This window comes from Numida meleagris, chromosome 3, assembly GCF_002078875.1.
Source record: "Numida meleagris isolate 19003 breed g44 Domestic line chromosome 3, NumMel1.0, whole genome shotgun sequence".
Lineage (NCBI taxonomy): Eukaryota > Metazoa > Chordata > Aves > Galliformes > Numididae > Numida > Numida meleagris.
The window spans coordinates 37,229,941-37,250,570 of NC_034411.1; the positions used below are offsets into that span (position 1 = coordinate 37,229,941).

The 20,630-nt window shown below is 37.2% G+C and overlaps 2 long non-coding RNA genes across 2 annotated transcripts in view; one reads left to right on the forward strand and one right to left on the reverse strand.

The window, feature by feature from the left end:
- Nucleotides 10,636–20,630, forward strand: part of LOC110397171 — a 32,341-nt gene continuing 22,346 nt past the window's right edge. Inside the window, exons 1-2 of the long non-coding RNA XR_002437588.1 lie at nucleotides 10,636–11,137; nucleotides 14,343–15,322. This is a non-coding gene — a long non-coding RNA (uncharacterized LOC110397171). The remainder of the gene's footprint in view (nucleotides 11,138–14,342; nucleotides 15,323–20,630) is intronic.
- LOC110397172 lies at nucleotides 11,154–20,394 on the reverse strand. Its single transcript, XR_002437589.1, has 4 exons — nucleotides 19,977–20,394; nucleotides 19,737–19,888; nucleotides 13,757–13,883; nucleotides 11,154–12,603 (listed from the first exon to the last, which is right to left on the reverse strand). It is a non-coding gene; the product is annotated as an uncharacterized LOC110397172 (long non-coding RNA).

A 20,630-nucleotide genomic window follows, 5' to 3' on the forward strand; every position in this document is an offset into this window, starting at 1 on the left:
AATCCTAAGAAGAGGAAGAGGTAGAACTGCAGTGGAGAATAATTTAAACACATTTTATTCCCTTGAGCCCAAATGCTTGTAAAGACAAAAACGTATTCAATCTTTTCAACTGTAAGATACAATTCCCTAAGAAGATCACATGTATTTTTATTAAAACAGCCAACCAAAAAAAAACAACAAAAAAAACAGGTCCTCTCCTACTGTAGATCAAAATAGAACCATTAATGTTCCCGTTCTTATCCTTATTGCACCAATATGTCTTGAAACTTGTGTGTTCTCACCTCTTTCTGTTTTACACCCATACACTCAGAGTAGCAGTTGTTTCTCACATCCTCCCATTAGTCAGTTTGTTCAGTTTGAATGTTTATCACTCTCGCTTGTAATGTGTAACTGTGAAAACAATTCTGCTCCATCAGTAAAACCCTTTGAATCAAACACTCCTTCCTCCAAGAGGAGAAATTTTGCTTTAATACCTAATTCACTAATAACATGCATCTGAAAGTGATTTCTGGAAACAGATAGAAAACCAAAACACAATAATGTAGCAATTCACCTTTGTAGAAAGCATTGAAGTGCATTGCTTTAGACAGAAAGAATTAGCTAACCCTGAGGGCTAGCATAAACTGTATATGAAACCAAATGTACAACAGTTAAAAACACATAGTAAGAACTTCTTCTGTAAGCTGCAGCCTTGGCAACTGGAAATGATAAAAGAGGAAAAATGAACTGTGTGTATAGTAGTCAAGAATAGTGAAAAACATAAGGCTCAGTAAAACTGGTAAAACCAATTCAACTAATTAAAGTTTAAATTAGCTCTCTCTCCACATCTTCTGCAGTTATGTATTGCTAAAATACCTACAACAATAAAATCATATTTAATCAATGAATCACACTGGATTATCTAGTGATAATCACAACAATAAAGGAAAATGATACTCAGTGGGAACTTGGTTCTCAGTACCAAACAAGCTATCAGCAATAAAATACTAATGAATAATACACTTCATTACAGCCAAAATACTGCTCCTCATCAAGAGCGCCATCAAATTATACAGTATTACTGGCTATGGTGTTTGAAACGACATATAATGAACAAGAAATTCCAAGACAAATGTTGTCTCTTTATCTGTATAGTATTGCTGAAATGTAATCATTCCACCTTTATAAAGCTGAACTCTATAAGAGCGAGAGCAAAAATTCTTCCTGCATGCAGGAAGTATTAGCAAAACAGTAGATAATAAGATTCAGCAGGTCATGCTGTTTTTTTCTCTTCCATTCATATTTAATTTTTCCTTTAACCCTAGGATAAGTCAGGCTTCTTACAGATTTTTTCTGTCACCATATAAGCCAAAAAATATCTCTGCTGGAGACTAAACTAATCACCTGACAAGAGAGTCAGGCTCTATTTTGTTTATTATCCAACAAGTCTCATTATTTAGCAATTTGAGATGAACAGTGTTCTAGCTTCAACTGGTCAAAATGAAGGTATCCTGATGCCCTATCCCCAAATTTACTGCCTCACATTAGAGTATTTTCAACAGTGAAGACATGTAAACCTCTCTGGGCTGGAGTAAACTGAATCGCTGTGATTCCTGTTTAGCATCTGAGATCATTACTGTGTACAATTTTCACTTCCACACTGGGCACTTAAGTCTCCTCATGCACATCCTATGAAGACAGAAACACTTTCAGAGGAGTTAGTTAAGACACATCCCTTCCCATGATTGTCCCAGCGGCTGCTGGGTTTAGACAAACTTTTCATTAAGCGTACTCCTTTAGCTCACCTTTCTGAAGGGCCTAATTTTCCAGTTGCATCACATAGAGCATTGCACAATCTGGGCTATGAACTCTTCATGAGCACATAAAGATTAGGTATCCTTTTCTCCACTGGAAGATACACTACAATGGTCTGTAAAACAAATACAAGGCACTGCTTTCTTGTCATGTATAACTGACATTTTATGATGAACTAAGAAATGAGCAACGTATCACTTTCTAGACAGCTAGCTAAGCTAGTGATGGAGTAAACTCCGTTCTTATAAGGAGAGTTTGACCTCAATTAATGAATTATACTTCAAGCCATTTGAGAATACATCTAAAGCTGTTAATTACCAAAGTAATGAGGTGCAAAAGTGACAAAATCTTAATTATCCCAAAAGCTGTGACAGTTTTAATAAAGAAAACTGAGCATGGAGGAGAAGGCAGTATCATGTTTCTTTCCTTGTTCCCATGGGAATTACATTTTTCAGGATTTGGTGTAAGAAGAGCGATTGTGCAGGTTGTTGGTTTACATTCTCTAATCACAGCGTGCATTTGTAGGAAGTAAAATTCAGTGTAACAGAACATAAATGCTGCTCATGAGGAAAACGTCTACGATGCACTTCATGTAGGAGTTGAGAGGAGTCAGCACTGAAAGTGCTCTGTATATAAAATGCCTCTACAGAAAAACCTGGAGGTCTGACTGTTGGAGAAACCATCCTTTGGAAATGTCTGACTTCACTGACCAACACAATGATCACAGAATAGCAGAAAGTGATGACACTCGGCAGGTTCTACAGCTACATGGAAGGACAGGTGTCACCTGCCCAATTGGGAATTCATACCTCGTATCCTGTTTTCTCCTGGTTTCTGATGAGCTGGGTGAGTGTCTCTATATAGCATTTGGCTTCAGGGGAGATGTGTGTGCTGGAGTCTAAATATCAACATGCTGATAAAACATTACTCAGCATGCAGGGCTAAACCGTTCTCCTAATTAGAACATAACATGAAAATCTGAACTACTATAGAAAATGAATTGTTTGGCAAAACTGAAAGGTTCTTGTGAGACAATAAGCCAGTACTGATGAAGGGAGACTTTTCAGTAGGTTCAGTAATAGAATTCCAAGAGAAAATGAAGACAAACCCAACTCCAACAGTGAATGTTTAGAGCTGACTGCCATGACAAACAGGGCTGGATTCCTGCCACAGTTCTCCTGAAAACCCTTTTTGAATAGAAACACATCTTTCTGAATTCATTCTGATTCAAGCCTGTGCCAATCTTCACCCAAGTATTCTTTGTTTTTCAAAGTGCTTGCGTTGTGCTTTATGATAATCATATGCTTAGATTTCTTTCTTTCTTTCTTTTTTTTTTTTTTTATGGCTGTTAACATCACATTTTGTTGAACTAAAGCACCAAAGTTGGAAAGAAAAACCTCCCAAAAAGAAAGATGTTGGATTGCTTCCTGTACTCAGACAAGAAAGGAGTGGTTTTCAGACACAATGTGTTACGTAAAAAATTAACAAAACGTTTCACCATATAATTACATAAAAGAAAACAGCATGCAAAGAACTTCAGTACTGATTACTGAACAAAAAATATTTTTCATATGTTTCCTAAGGAAACAAAATGTCTTTATGACTTGTTCCTTTATTAGAAAATCGAAACGTTTTGTAACTTAGGTGTCATTGTTTTATTATTATTGTTATTATTATTATTATTATTATTTTTAATGGTAGAAAGACTTTACAGAGGGACCTGGATAGACTGGATCGATGGGCCGAGGTAAATCATATGAGTTTCAATAGAGCCAAGTGTCGGGTCCTGCACTTTGGTCACAGCAACCCCTGGCAACCCTACAGGCTTGGGGAGGAGTGGCTGGAAAGCTGCCTGACGGAAAGGGACCTTGGTGTGTTGATGGACAGTCGGCTGAATATGAGCCAGCTGTGTGCCTAGGTGGCCAAGAAGGCCAATAGCATCCAGGCTTGTATCAGGAATGGTGTGGTGAGCAGGACTAGGGAAGTAATCCTGACCCTGTACTCAGCACTGGTGAGGCCCCACCTCGAGTACTGTGTTCAGTTTTGGGCACCTCAGTACAGAAAGGGCACGGAGGTGCTGGAGCAGGTCCAAAGAAGGGCAACAAGGCTTGTGAAGGGCTTGGAGAATATGCCCTATGAAGAGAGACTAAAGGAACTGGATCCGTTTAGTATGGGGAAGAGGAGGCTGCGGGGAGACCTTATTGCTCTCTTCAAATACCTGAAATGATTTGCAGTGATTGCGGGGTTGGTCTCTTCTCACTGGTGACAGGTGACAGGACAAGGGGAAATGGCCTCAAGTTGCGCCAGGGGAGGTTTAGGTTGGATATCAGGAAAAACTTCTTTACAGAAAGGGTTGTTAAGCACTGGAACAGGCTCCCCAGGGAGGTGGTTGAGTCACCTTCCCTGAATGTGTTTAAAAACCATTTGGATGTGGTGCTCAGGGACATGATTTAGCAGTGGGTTGTTAGAGTTAGGGTAATATGGTTAGGTTGTGGTTGGACTTGATGATCTTGAAGGTCTTTTCCAACCTGAGCAATTCTATGACTCTATGATTTTTGGTTATCGGTATTCCACATCATAACATCATGTAGTGCACTGGGAGTTAAAGAGTTAATGCTCCAGTTCCATGGATTGTGGATAGTTCCAGATACCTGGTTCTCAGAAGAGAAAAAGAACTACATTTCCCAGAGGACTTTGCTATTCTGGTACCATTTTCCATTCAGAGGGAAAGATAAAAACTGTTCGCATTTCACAAGACGTCTTCTCTTTCCGTCTTCTCATCCCAGCAGCATCTCGCTCCCTAGCCGTCTCACTGTTGGCATTACAGTAAGGTCTCTTCATTTTTTTGGACACTCTCTCCCATTTTATTGGATTTATTAGCTTAAATTGTATTATACTGTATTATGTTGTGTTATTTTGCATTCCAATATTTTATTCAGTAAATTAGTTTGTTTCTCCTCAGATTGTTGCCACTGTTTTGTTTTTAGGCCCACCTCCCTACCCTTTTTCCCTTTTCCCTTTCCCAGGACATGGGTCCATGGGTCCCCCACACCATTAGTCACGGAACCAGGCCAAACCTGCCCGTAAACCGTTGACACTTAGGTTTACTATCTCTGAGGATTTGATGACTTTTGATCATGAGTTTCCTTTGACATAATTTTTAAAACCTGGATATATACACAAAATTTATGCTTAGAACTTCTAGGGTCAAGCACATTTGTTCAAAATGAATGAATTACTGCATAAGAAAAAAAGAGAAAACTCAGTTGCTGACAGTCATCACTCTAATAGTGGATTTTAGTCCTGTCATTTTTGCTAATGGTTCTAGCAGTACATTGCACAAATGGGCTGATGAAGGGCAGATGTTTAGATAAGTATTCTATTAGAATAAAAGCTTTGCCATTGAACTCAATTAGAAAGAAAAATTGTCCTAACATTCACTCAGCAAAACAGAACCAAATAATAAAAATATATCTCATCTAAGGAAAGAGACTTAAATCACTGCTTGATTTAGATTTTCTTTTATTACTCTGGTTAGCTTTAACTATAACAAGAGGATTTCAAAATCTTGCAAAATGGACTCGGAAAACCATCAAGTAATAAAATGAATAGAAAAATAAAATAAAAAAATCCAACTCATTAGACTCAACCCAATCTTCTCTGAATATTGTAAAACAAACAAAAAGGATATTTACTAAGTCCCCTTGCAGTTTCAAAGAAGATGTACATCAACATGTCATCCTTAATCTTCACAACAAAGTTTCCCAAGTCTAATTATTCATGCTAAGACAATTCAGTACTTCCTTTGATCCTCCTGAAACATTAGGGAGAAAGCTTAAGATTCTTCTTTCTTTATCAAGAAAGAATTAAAATGTGACTTTCTTGATCTAGCTGCTGCCCCCTGGTTCTTCAGCACACCACCTGGCAGGAAGCAACGGAGCAGGGGCTCAACACATTTCCACAGATGTGTGGAAGGGGAGAAGAAAACCCAGGAAACAGGAGAGGACATACGAAGTAGGAGGACAAGTGGCCAGTTGCCCCATCTTCCCGACTGGCTTTATTGGAAAGTTTGGACAGAATTGATACATTGTCATAAAACACTGGTTTTGTCAGATTGGTACTTTCCAGAAGCATTGCTGAGGTACGGATAATATGCAGTGTTTGTATAATGCTTCAAATAGTTTGGCAGGGAGCATGGTCCAAGACTGCTAGTTTAACTTGTGTCTCCAAATGAAACGACAAAACCCTCATCACATTCATTTTGACCTCACTTTGTGGCATGAATGGCAGGCTAAGGACCAGGCAGGAAGAAAAGCATGTGCTACCACACCAGTATGCATAAGGCAAGCTGGCCTCTCTGCTTACTTGGGGCCCGAGTTTCACACTGGCATGAATGTCAGTTCTCAGCTTCCCTGGGGAAGACAGAGAGGGTGAGGAAGGAAAAGAGAGACAGAGGTGCCTGTCAAGTCATTTCCTCTTTTTATAACATTAGAAGCAAAGCAAGATGAATAATTTATGGTGGTGATGACTGCTGGAGCTCTCCTCTGCCAGTAACCTGCCCTTCTAAAGACTGTCAGCTTTGGCAGGAGCAAAATATCTCCAGGATATATCTGCAGCTTGTCATGGCAGAGCACTCCTACTGAGCCATGGGAGGAAGCAAAAATGAGCTCCAGATCTCCTAGTAATGTGATCATAGGTCATTTAACCTCGGTGTGAAGTTTTTACCTTTAGATCCCAGCTGAATATTTCAAACTTCATAGAGTAATTAATGTAAGTGCAGGTATGCATCAGGCTGTCGAGATCAGTAACTTAGGAGGCTAAGTAAGGACATAGGTGCCTCAGACTAGGAAATTTGTGAAAGGAAAAGATCAGGCTACACTTTCCTATGATAGATTAAGAAAAAACATCCATGTATAAGAAGATCATTGAAATACCATTGATTATTATAGAAAAAATGCAGCCTCTTCACAAACACATGGAAAAGAATGTTGGACTTTGTAGTGGGAATGCTAAGTCACAGCTTGAAACACTGATGGAGCACCTGGTAGGAAGGCAGGGCCAATCCAAGGGTGCTCAGGTGCAAGCAATGCACCTGAATGACTGCAAGAGGTGAAGACAGAATCTATCCCTTCCTGGAAGTGAAGGTATCTCATCTGGAGATCCCTGCCTACCTGAGGAACTTACAGGCTTTCCAAAGATAAGCAGTTTCTTTCTCTTATTTCTGTGCCTATTCTCACTTGCTGTAGCTGAAGACTTTGCTGCTCTGCCATCTTGTTGCACTTTCTATTGTGTTACAGATTCTATACAAATGAAGACAAATATACTGGATAGTTGTTAGTTTTAATAAGCTAGAAACACAATGTCAGCTAATAATTAACCAGGGATAATTTGCAATATCTTTACCCCTTACAGCTCACAGGATAACTTTTGGGTTTACGTAAAAATAATGAGTTATAAGTAAATAAACCTAGCAGAAAATCACCTCTAAACTCAGTGCAAGGGTATGACCCTACTGGATGTTATTTACCTTCTTTTGAAAAGCATTCTTGTACTATAGAGATCAAAAGTATCATGCAGATGACTTTACTTCACAATGATAGCTTCTATTTTGTAATGCTAAGTAGTCTTGTTTTCTTGCTGTTTATTCATGTGTTTTATCTCTGTGAGCTACAAAGCAGCTGTAGATCCAAACTTCGGGGTGCCAGAGGTTTGCTACCATCTATTTTTGTAGGAAGTTTTTCATACTTTACATATGCTGGTATTGGACTTCCCACACACCCTGAATCTGGTTAAGGAGGCTTGCATGATCAATAAACACTGGAATTACTGCAAGTAATTGGGGAATTAAATAAGAGGGATTTCCAGCATGAAGTTTGAAATAAAACGCTACAATTGCTGAACAGCTTATTTCTAAAAGGGAAAAGTATTTTTTTTTTTTTAATGTTGAAACTGTAGACTTTCCTTTATTTGTCTTCTTGTTTGAAAGAATTTGCCATTATTGCTGTTGAAAGGCTTTTTCATTTCAAAGTATACTCATTATAGCTACTGGAAATAAAATTGTAAAGCATTTTTGTCCAGTGGGATGATCTGAATATCTATAGTGCACTTGTAATTAATTAATGTGAAGATTAAAATATATATTCATGTAATTTTGTAAATCAGTAGGAAGGAAGGACTCAAATTCTGCATCAAATGTGATCTCTTAGATGTTAACTTAATGCATTAAATCTACCTATTTTTATAGCTTTTTATATAGATTCTTCTGAGGAGGCTTCCTGGAATTCAGCATAGTAATGAAGGTTTAAAATTAGTGTCTGTAATAATGATGAGCAATAAGTAGGAATGAGGGAAAGGTTTGAAGTTAGATAACCATTTTAACTATGGCTTTTGATCTAGTCTACCTCCTTTCTTTGCTTTCTGCTCTAGTTCTGATTATTAAAGTGTGTTGGAAAATTGAGGTGTGAGGTACGATTTATGAAATGTGCAAGACAATTGGGACCAGCAGGGCAAACTTGCTGAGTTGTAGCTCTCTATCTATCTTCTTCTCCAGTGATATCCACTTCCCTTATCTCTGTCCTGCAAAGGAAAAGTATCGTAAACTGAGGTACAGTGACGAGACATATAGGATTTCTCCTTTTTTCTTTTGTTTTTTAATTCCTCTTGCCTTCCAGGCAAGGAGACAACTGCTTTCACTTTATTCAAGAAAATAACACTGCTGCATGAACCCAAGAGATAAGATGATTTGTCTGGGTTACAGTGTAAAAAATGCACTGGATAAAGCAGCAGTCAAGGAAGAGTCAGAAATTCCCTTGTTTTTATTTTCTTGCCACAGAACTGTAGGGGTTTGTTTGTTTTCACTGAAATTTTTTTAGCACTCAAAGTTAATGGAAAACTTCATGTCCTCTCTCATACAGTTAATTCTCAGTTGAGATCTGGAGAAATTCCAACTGAAATTAATACTGTGGCTATATTCCCAGAAACTAGGCTCTAAATGGAAAACAGCCAAGGAAAAGCATATCCATCTATACAGAGACACCCAGGACTTGTAGGATAACTGCATCTACCTGAGATGGCAACAGGACGCTTGCTATGCATTAAAACTGTGTTACTTCCACCCAGTTATATCACTAGGAGTATATAAATATGTCATTTTTATTTCTCAAATATAACCATAGTCCTCGTTACAGTCAGGAAGGTTAAGAAGTTAGTCAAGTAAAACATTTTGATGTTCTGTTTGAAAATAATTGTTATTCATAGACATAAAGAAGTTTGAGCAAAATCAGAATAAGAGCTATCTAAGTAAAATACATTACCATGCTGTTTACAATTGCAGGACCATGCATTCTACTGCAATTGCAAATAATTGTAATTGTTTACAGAGAAAGGTATTTCTGCAGGAAGATACATTGAATTTAAGCCAGATGCAGACACAAAGCTAATGGAGTCATGATTTTGTTATTCTTTTAAATAAACATAATACACTGTTCTTTAACAGAAATAATAGTAATAAAAATAGTATTTCAGACAGTGAGAGCATAATTCAATTTGTAAAACATATGATTCATCCAGAAATAACTAACTTTTTGACTTCAGTACAGGCTTAATGGATAGGACAGAAGCTATGGGGAAGCACATGCCCTCCCACCCAACACAGAGGCTGGAGAACATGTAGGATGCCTTAAAGCAATTACAGTGGCAGAAAACACTAAGCAACAGAATTACACCATGTCACTTAGTGTAGCCACTTACTTAAGTGGGAAGATGTACTTTACTTAAAAAACGTTATCTTCTGTGTGGTTTGCAATAAATAATAAAGGATATTAAAAGCATATTATAAATGAATCAGTGACTTTTAATTGACCTGAGCAGGCACTGAGTCTCTCTCATGGAAGTTTGTTCTCAGTGATATTTGCTGTATTCTGACTTTCCTTCTTCGATTTGTCAGCAGAATACAGCCATTTGTCTGTTTCAAGCAGTCATTTCTTCTATCAACCAAAAAGATTTTACTGTAAAAGAAAGTAGTCTATCCAGTGAAGATGCCTTCGTTGTCTTGAGAGTTGTGAGAAATAAGCCAATTTTTCTCAGAAGAAATAACATGGCAACAAGAGATAGATTATTCCACTAACGTTTCTACTTCCCATGGGTACCTAGGATGAAATACGCTCCAAAAACTATCCTTCTGATGTATTATTTGAATTGTCACAGCAACAAATATCCATGGCTGTGGGGTCATAGATAGTAACATGGTCACAATAGATTTTCTGAAACCCAGGCTTTAAATGCTGAGCTGCAAGGCCACATGGAAAAGACAGTAAGAGTGTTCCAAAAACCTTATTTCTTCCCATCTATTCAAAGAATACACAGTTAGTTAGCCTTAATATTTATAAATTGTGGGGTAAGAAGATTGCAGACTTGAGAGTAGATTATTAAAATGCATGGCTACCAGATCAAGTAATCAATTTTCAGTTACTCACACTAATGAACAAAGCAAATTGTCCAAATTTAGGTGTTGGGATTTTTTTTTAACTCTTCTGTAAGAATCCTTGAATGAAGGTTAGAAAGAACAGCTAGTTCACCAAGTCAACTTTTTCATAGATAATAAAAGCCAGACTAATGATGTGACCAATTTGGTTCTTATTCAGTAGTCTTACCTCCTTATACCACCTTGCTTTAGTTTAATATAGGAAAAATCATTATATATTCGCCCTTGAAACTAACATAAAAAATAATTTATTAATAGTCAGAAACCATGAAAAGCTTTTTGCATACACAAACACAAAAAATTAACAGAAAAACAGGCTATTAAAAATATGCTACAAAATTTCACATATTTTGCTCTGGTACATTGTCTGCAAATATTATTCATTTCTAAACATTGAGAAGATTGTATACATTAAGCATGGAGCTTCATAATTCACGTCTTTTTTTATTTAGTATAGATTATTTTAAACCATTCCTTGACCTAATTTTTAAGTCATTGATTTGACAAATGAGTTTCATTTTGCCATGTTTTCTAATCTGAGCTCAAAATCCTAGAACTGTAAGCCACTAGATCCATATGCACATGCCTGAAAATAGATTAAGTAAGTATGCCTTTCAGAAAGGACAGGGAAAAAAAAAATCACCTGGGTGGTTTAATACTGATAAGTACAAATGACAAAGCAAACAGGAAAACAATAGCACTTGGCTCAGTGCTATTCTTCTTTGCCCTTAGGACATCAGGATTATTGTCTTGACTAAAAAAAAAAAACGTTGAAACTGATCCACTTGTTACAGACAACATAAGGTATTGAGCAAACAATTGCGTAGATGGCATTCTGAAGAAATATGGAGTAATTTCTCTGTAAGTAAAATTTGATTCTAACTTTATTTTAAGCTAACCCAGTAAACAATTCAAAATTATTTAAGCCCTGAAGACAGGAGTATCTATTTTAAAAATGTGGATTTATTTTCTTCTCGTGTCTAAAATTGTGAGATGCAATTATGGGCAATCTATGAATGCCCACTTCTTATTTTCAGTTGTTCTTAGGAAAAATAGTGTTTTTCCCTGCCAAGTTTTCCTGTTAAATGTGAAGGGATTATTATTCCACAACTGAGCCCATTTAGCACACGATGTAGTAAATACATCATATTAAGCTAGAGATTGACAGGAGCTGGTTGATACAGGGCAAAATAGCTTAGTATATTAAGCAAATCATTAAATGGCAATAAAAAGCTTTACAGGTGAAAGATCTTTGCAGTGTGCTTCTAAAGGGACGTGAACAGTGAATTTCTACCAAATATCTGTTGCATGTTTCAATAATCACATGCAAAAAAGTACAGCTCTCTAGAACACCGGCCTATGGCCTTCCTTACCCAGGAGATGAATCTCTTTTCATTATTCAGCCTTGTCCTCAGAATCCTTTTGACATGAGCTCAGAGTGCTCTCTGTTTAATTTCAGTTTTCAGTTAACATACCTTGAAGTGTTCTTCACAAAACCTCCAGAGAGTACCATTACCTACTTCTAACCAGAAAGGAAAAAAAAGACCTTTCACAGAGTGTACAGCTGCTAACAAAACTTAGCTCTGGCTCCAGCCTTTCACAGCATAATGTCCAGGGGATGAGTTGTTTTCTGCAACGCTCAATTGGGGTGAAAGATATATTTTAATAGGTTTGTGAGAAAGTTAACCACGTAGGACATTATAGACACACGCTGTGGGCTTCGTAAGCACTTTAACTTTCTTTTTCATTTCAAATTTCTTTTTTCATATGCATTTGGGCTCTGAATGTTCTGAAATTCCCTGGCAAGCTGCTTATGACATGTTCTTTCCTGTTTAGGTAGAACACTAGGTAGAACACTCAAGGAAATCACAAACGACTGCATGAGTGAGACAGACATAACAAGCAGGGTTACATTAACTTTGAGGGAAACAGTAACAATAGAACATCATGTCATTTCTTCAACAGAAATGAAAATTGTTGTACATACAGAAATGCAATGAGGTCATGCATATTTACACCATCCATCTTTTGCTCACCGACTTTCTAGGTCAAATTTTCTGCTAATATCCCTATTTTTACAGTAGGAAATAAAAAATATGATCTGCAGAGAGCAATTGCAAAGAGCTACTACATTCATCTCCTGCTCAGGTTCCCCTTCAGTAAATATTCATTCTTTCTATTGCCCATCAATGGGATGCTCAGGGTAATTAACCAAACCACTTAGCCAACAAAAAGGATTGTTGATACTAATATACACAGGTCATTTACATCTTCTGTATGCACTGGATAGTAAAGAGTCCAAGAACATTGTGGGAATCTAAATCACCCTGAAAAGGAATGAGAGAAAAACACAATGTGATCACAGACTGAAACTCTGCTAGGAACCCTTGCGCTAAGAAACAGAAGTCTTAGTGGTTAGAAAAATTCCTAATAAATTCTTCTCCATTAATCATTCTTGTCATACAAAATGAACCAGAGTTTATTCTTTTACCTCTTTCTATGATATCATGGATGTAAGATGGATTTACTGCTTGCAATAAGACTAAGGAAAGTCCAGACTAATCCAGTGCCTTATCAGGCTTCCCTAATAATACAAACTCATTTTAGAAGGCCACAGTTCCAGCACAATTCCTCTAAATGCACTCTATAAAAGGTTTCATTTTCATAAATCAGCCAGTCAAGAAAAATGCAGGCCTGTCTGGACTAATGGATGGTAGGACCAGTCCTGCATATTACGGAGTGGAAATATTGAATATCAGCTCCCATATGGTATTTTTGCCCTTGCTGCTACTAAAAATGACATCTAACATATTTAAGTTGTTACATAAAAAGAAATCTGAAACATTAGATAGCATTAAGATAGACTTTTGCTAATTAGTGTTTGGCAAAGTTAATGTCTAATTTATCACTGCAATTTTAAGTTACTGGAACCCTACCTGTTCTCTGTGGGTTGTGTTGCAGGGTGGCATGCAGTCAAAATTCAGTTGGTTTAGTCTCTTTCAATGAATATTTAATTGATACGTAATAATGGCTTTATTAAATCCTAATGAAGAATTAGCAGGTTATAGCTTTACCAACGCTCGAGCTAATTTAACTGCTTGATTTCGAAATTATCTAACACTTTTTTTAATTTGGAGGGCTTGTCTATTTATTTATCACTAGAGAGAGATTTTTTTTCCTTAAAGCTTACTGCCATCCAACTTCAGTTATATATGCTGTCCCCACAGATTTCACAAAGAGTGTGTCCCTGTGGCATTATACTCAAGAAAATTCCCTTTTTGAGAGGCACTGAAGATTTACTCTGCATTCACACTGACCTTCCTGCATTAGTAAGCTCATGACAGCTGTGTTCAATAGAGGAAATCATAGCACAGACTTCTGGCACAGTAGAGAAGTGTTTTGCAAAAGAGGTGAAAAATCCAGAAGAGGAATAACTGGATAAGTGACACATTGGAGAACATTACTCAGTAAAGTTCCTACCTTTGGCTTGGGGCTGCTATTGTCCATTAAGAATGACAGGGAGCTGTCCCTTGCCAGTGAGAATATCCTGAGGCCAAGTCTAGCACCTGAGCAGAAAGCTTCTATTTTTTCAGTGACTGTTAGTTGTCTGCCAGAAAAAGAAAAAAGAAAATACTTGTAGCATTAATTCAGTCTCTCCATATAGTTCAGGAAATCCTGACCAATATAGCATCAAAATTGAGGAAAAATGGAAAATAACGTTCCTATTCAACATCAGGCAATGAATTTTCCTCCCTGTTCCTGCCCTTATTAGCCACCTATGTGTAAGAATGCAACTCAGACTAAAAGGATTGAGGAAAAAAATATTTCATAAAGTTTAACATTCCATTGCAACCTACAATTTTTTAATTATTTCAAATTCTTTTGTTTGGAACTATACTTTCCATATATGTATATATAAGTATATTACAACATAAATGCTGACTCAAAACCCAATATTCTAGTTAAAATATTTTATACACTATTAAAACAGAATGACCATACATGGTTAGAAATCACTGTCATTGCTTAGTTCTTATTTTGATTTGCAATCCTAACTTTTCCACAGGTGTAATTATTAATGGTCACACCGATTCCAGATGTGAAGTACCGCGGTTTTGAAGAATTTTGACAACATCTATAATGCTGCCAATTTTCAAACCTGAAAAAAAAAATAGTTCTCAAAAACACTGTTCATTATCACCAGATGTAATTCTTACTTATAATAATAATAATGGTTAAACGGATTACTGATAAATTGAGAAGGATGTTATTTAGAAGATTTTCACTGAAGTTTTATCCATAGGTCAAATTATTTTCTGGTTCGTATTGATTTCAGTTGATTTATTACCAGTTTAAGTCTAGCCCATACATTTCTGGAGAAGCAGTTTAACATCGATGCATTGAGGTGTCTGAATTTTTTCAGGTATTGAAGATCAGTCATGTCAGAGCTGAAAAACATGACAGTGATGCTGATCTGATTTCCTTATAAAAATATCTGAGTTAAATACTTAATAAGGTTTCCAGCAGGTAATCAATAACCAGTGGACTCCTCATAGAAACCTGTTACACCACAATGGCCAGATGCATCTTACACTGTGCTAGTATTCTTTATCTTACTGTATATTTAAGAGTAGGCAGTTGCCACCACTAGCCTCTGTCATCTCTAGAGCAACTAATTACTACCATATCTGCTTTCTGTCAAAAGTCAGCAAAGAAAGGAAGCAATATTTGTTGTCATTAAAACGGTGCCCAGATTGTCTACCCATTCTCATTAAGAGGGCAGACAGATTGTCTGTATGTTGAAGGAACAGAATGAGTTTTCAGGTTCCAAACCTCTAGAAGATGTGAAAGAGGAGACTGGCTGTGAGAGCTAACATGATACACCAAGAGCAGAGGAGCATATAAGCACAGCCCACACCTGACCAAAGTGTAAGATAACAGAATAACAACAAAGTAGTCCTCACATAAGGATGCAACAGAACTACAAGCAGGCAAGTGGGATGCTGAATCTGATCTCCTCAGCACAACAGAGACTGCACTGAATGGGTAAGTGACAGACTCCAGCTGAACTACCCAGATGAGCAATAAAGAGTGCCAGTAGGTGCAGAATTGTCCTTGTAGAGGCTGTTAATAGCACTTGAAAGCTCTCTGACTTGCAGTAAAACACTGGAGGAAATTTCAGCAATCAGGGGTATCACTGGCATCTCCATGCCTCTGCTCTGTTCAGCTGACATAGTTTCACTCATGGAGGTGTTCAAGGCCAGCCTGCACGGGGCTTTGGGCAACCTGGTCTAGTGGAAGGGGCTCCTGCACCCTCAGCAAGTTTGCAGACAACACTAAAAAAAAAGATGCAATTGAAACAATAGAGGAAAGGAAGGCTATCCAGAGAGACCAAGACAGGCTTGAAAAGAAGGCCCACTAGAACTTGAAACTGTTCAACAAGGCCAAGTGCCTTGTGTCAGGGCCATCACAGATATATGTACAGACTGGGAGAATAACTTATTGAGAGTAGCCCTGCCAAGAAGGACTTGGGAGTCCTGGTGGACAAGAAGCTGGATGTGAGCCAGCAGTGTGTGCTTGCAGCCTGAAAGGCCCAATGTATCCTGCACTGTATCAAAAGAGGAGCGGCCCCTTGGGCAAGGGAGGTGATTGTCCCCCTCTACTCTCATGAGGTCTCATCTGGTGTACTGTCTCCAACACAAGAAAGATGCAGAGCTGTTGGAGTGGGCCCAGAGGGGGACCACGAGGATGATCAGAGGGCTGGAGCACATCTTCTGTGAAGAAAGGTTGAGGTAGCTGGGCTTGTTTAGCTTGGAGAAGAGAAGGCTCCGGGGAGACCCTCACTGCAGCCTTCCAGTACTTAAAGGGAGCTTATTAACAGGACATGAGTAGATAGTGACACAGATAAATGATACTTAGAAAGGACCTTCAGAGATCATGTAGTCCAAAGAACGATATTTTGGAAATGGATATATAGATTTTGTAACTTACTCCTACAAACATTTTATGTGTAATATATCACTGTAATATTTCTGGAAATATGTCATTAGGCAATTCAAGTTTGGGGAATAATTAGACACGCATAACAATAATAGAAAACAGTTACATGGTGAATCAGATACCTGCTATGAACAGGAGGATTTCAACTGATTTGATTCTCTGTATCAAAATCTAAAAGAATTCAGAGAGAAGTAAAAGAATTTTCTATTAAAGTTTATGTTCTTAAAATAAGTGAGGGTTCTAACCTCACAGCTTGGTACAGGAAAGAAAGACGTAGCAACCTGTTCAGAAGAAAATGTCACCGCATTCAATGTTAAAGCACCACGCAGCCTTGTGCTTTATGTTGACTCTAAGCTAGCTGGGAGGCTTCTGAAAAACATTAGTGGATTAAAAAAGATAAAACTTTTTTATTTCAGAGTTATTATATTGTAATGTGTTTCTGTTCTGAGTTTAAATCAGAATTTTAATAATCTGTTGATTTTCTAATGAAAAAAACTCAAAATACTGAATTAACCCAGAGCAGGAAGGGTAAATATCTACATTTCATCCTTAAAATATAGCCTGTTCTAATTTACTTTCTACAGGCAATGTGTACTTTCTTATACAAGAAAAGAGAAATGTGGAGATGTTATTCCCTTAAAAGAATTTGGTAACTACTGTTCTCCTTTTTCTACAGCTTACAAGTATCACATTACTTGCATCTCACGCTTTGTCTTGGGAAAATCAGCTACTATGTCTACAAGTTTTCCTTCCTAAAAAAAATAATCACAGGTTTATCCTTTCTGGGAGGGAGAACTGAGCAGACAAAAAATGAGAGACATCATGGTCTCCGTATAAAGCTGAAGAGTAAATGAGTGTAGGCCTCTCATTTCTAAACCTTGGAGTAGCTATGCAAAGTTGCTCATTATGTTGCTTGCTCATTCTCTTTCCTGACATTACAGGACTCAGAGGAGACCAAGGCTACCACTGTGCCTCATTATTTAATAAAAGGGGATTTTTTTTTCTTCTTATTTTCACATTTGGCTCTATATTTTAAGTCTCAGGATCTTGCTTTCAAAAAGCCAGGTAAAACTTGACAGCAAAATATCCATTTTTTTCCTTCATTATTGTAAGCTATGTTTATAAATTACGATCAAATCCCTGAGCCAAAGCAAAGGAATTGTTTTCAGAAGAGTTTAATTTAAATTTCCAAAGAACTATTTCTCCTGTATCAGCTTATAATTTCTTAACAGTGTCTGTAAGTCTTTGCTCTCACAGCTTGAAGAATTTCTCTGGGTTGCTACATGATGTGCTGATGCAAAAACTGCTCAGCTTTCTCATCTTTTCTAGAAGAAATGCAACATATTTTTCCAGTTACCTTTTCGTTCTGTAGATTCGGCACTCTTTTAATCCTGTATACTCTGCTGTTTCTGCTGCTAAGATTAGCAGTGTTCTGAAATGGCATTTGGGTTGTAACTACTGGACTGGATGCCCAAAACCAGCAAAGTCTCTCCCAGCTTATTTTCTGATAGTAACATCTAGATTTCTGTAGATCAGTTTTCCTCCACTGTAATCTCAACATATCTCAGATCTCAGATACTGCCAGACCAAACCACAGAACACTTGTCACTGTAGCCTCTCCTCCTCGCACTGATCATGCAGAAAGACATGGGAAAATCTGGAAATGGTGATTTTTGCCCTCTTAGGGGATTCTCACTGCAGATTTAAGACAGCCTCAGAACGGTAACTGCCACAGCGTGAAGCAAGTTTATGCTGTAGAGACACAAAATTTTTTCATGCAGCATAGGCAACGCATTTGAATGGTAGAATAATGAGGTCTTCCTGGTTTTTAATATTTTTCTCTTCAGTGTACCATCAGTTTGTTTTCCCTTCATATTTTATTTCATTCTGAGAAAATGTTACTATAAAATTGATTATTTTTTCTAAATACTATATTATTCATTATTATTATTAATCTCACATCTTTTAAAATATTTCCAGAAACTGCTTCTTTGGGATTTTCCTTGTTTATTACAGTTATTTTAATACCAAGAGATCTCAATTGTATATAGATTTCATTATACTCAGTTACTCAAAAACTTGAAAAAGACATTTGCTAATGTGAATAAACACAAATATGTATACATTTAAAAATCTGGTAGGTGAAGAGGTAATATGTTCTTCCTTGGTCGTATGAGTTTGTAGTGTACTTTTGCTCTAATTCAGATGATTGTGCACTAGACAACTTTGACTATATCAAAACCCTTAGCCTAAGTCTTCAAGTCTTGGATTCCTATTGCATTTTGCACCTTCATTATAAAATCGGACTTCAGTTAAGTTTTGGATAAGGTTCCCTCAATAACTGGCATCAGGATTTTCTACAGAGTGAACTAGAGGGAAGAAAATGCACTGCTATGCTTAGAAAAGATTCACCGTGAAGATTAAAGTACAGCCTTTTCCCAGTCACATATTTTATGTTTTCTAAGCAGCTTGAACAGCTTCTAAGGTGGATAGCAAATTCACCCTCAGATTAAACTAAAGGCAGATTCATTATTTTATTCATGGTGTTTGGTGCTTCAAGCTAACCATCAACTTTATTTAAGTATTTGAGAACAAGTCAGGATATCTTTTCAGTAAAACAAGAGAGCTTGTGTGTAACAAGCTCTTTGCCTTTTTTTTTTTTTTGCATACGTATTTGTGTCCCTGTAGATGGTGAAGGAATCACCACTCTAATGCATAAATAGGCATAATTAAATTAAATAGCTTCTTTTCTAAGTTATTTGGATTGCCTGACTAGTACAAACCTTGGTGATCTGTTTCTCTGTTTTTCTTCTGGTATGTTTGGGTTCATTTTCCGATCTGCTAAGCCATTCATACAGGAACTTGCCCTCCCATCCTTCATTTACACCATTACACGCGGACTTCAGGTCAGCTCCCCAGCCAGCATCACCAGGTTCGTTAATTCACACCTGCTAAGGTTAAAGCTTCTAGTTTCCATTAATTTTCAAGAAGATAAAGGAACTTGGTTTTGTTTTCAGAAAGAGAAAATTACACTCTTTCTGACTGCTCACTATTTTGGATGAATCTGCCTGATGTTTGCCAATAATCATTCCCAAGTGGCCATAATACCAGAAGAGACACATTAGGGACAAAAGGAAAAGCACTATGACTTATAACTCTTATATTTGCTGTTTCCCACTCTCATGCTCCTCCTGATGCATGAGCCTATTTTCTCTTGTCCTAGCCCAGAGGAAGAGGACTAATGCTGGCATAAATGGGCCTGAGCCTCAGTTTTTATTCTTCCAGAACACCAGCTCTGATTTCATTAGAACAACTACTGGCAATTCATTGCTTTTGCTTATAAGAGAAATCTTGATGATTTTCTGAAAAAATTCCTCATCTCTAGTAGCTTTTCAGCTAATAATTTTCACAAACAGCAGGTCAACTTAACCAAGACCAGAAAGGAAATATGTTTACTTACTTTGAAACTGACACACCCTTCCAGTCACTGCACATTCTTCCCTCTCTTCTGCTAGATGATGAGGTTTATTTGCCACTGAAATCTTACATGCAGAAGAATGAAGCAATATTTTTAAAATGTGTGTTGCAAAAGCACAAGAAGCAGGGAGCAACCTGGATAATAAAAAATAATCATTATTTTAAAACACAGGCTGAATTTCTCACTGAGCTTTTTCTCTGACAATCCAGTGGTTTCACTTACCTGTGATCTCTGCTCTGCTTTCATTAGGAGTTCTGCATGAATCTGATATGAAAACTGTAAGATAGATACAAAAGTACAAAAGGTAGAGTGGAGACGAAATATGATCACAAGTAAAAAATTAAGTGATTCTCTCTTGAATCTAGTAATTCAGAGGATTAGCTTGAGGGGGATATTTCAAATTTTGCTTTGTCCTGCAGAGAAAGGAAAAGCTTTCACTGTAAATCTATTTGGTGGCAGATTAACAGCCTGTTAGTGTTAGACTGGAATGTTGTCAGATATTAGCTAAACCATTTGCTTCAATTGTGCAAAACGTTACAAGTCCCCTGCTAAGTTTCACTGATGAATGTCCCTAAAATAACAACAATAAAAACAGTAATACTTGCTTTCCTAAATCTTATGAAAGAATTTTAAAATACAATTATTCACAGAAATAGAGGAGTAAATTCAACATTTTCATATTCTAAAATCAGAACAGAAATCAAAATAAATTGGAACAGTAATGGAGAAATATTAAAAAAATATTTAAACCCAGAGCAGACTCAGGTTTTTGGCTTACCTGTTATAAGTCAGCCAGGAAGCCAAAGATCGAAAAAAAAAAAAAAGAGCCTCTTTTGCCTTGAGCATTTGAAGGCTCAGTGAAGGTCTGTCACAAGG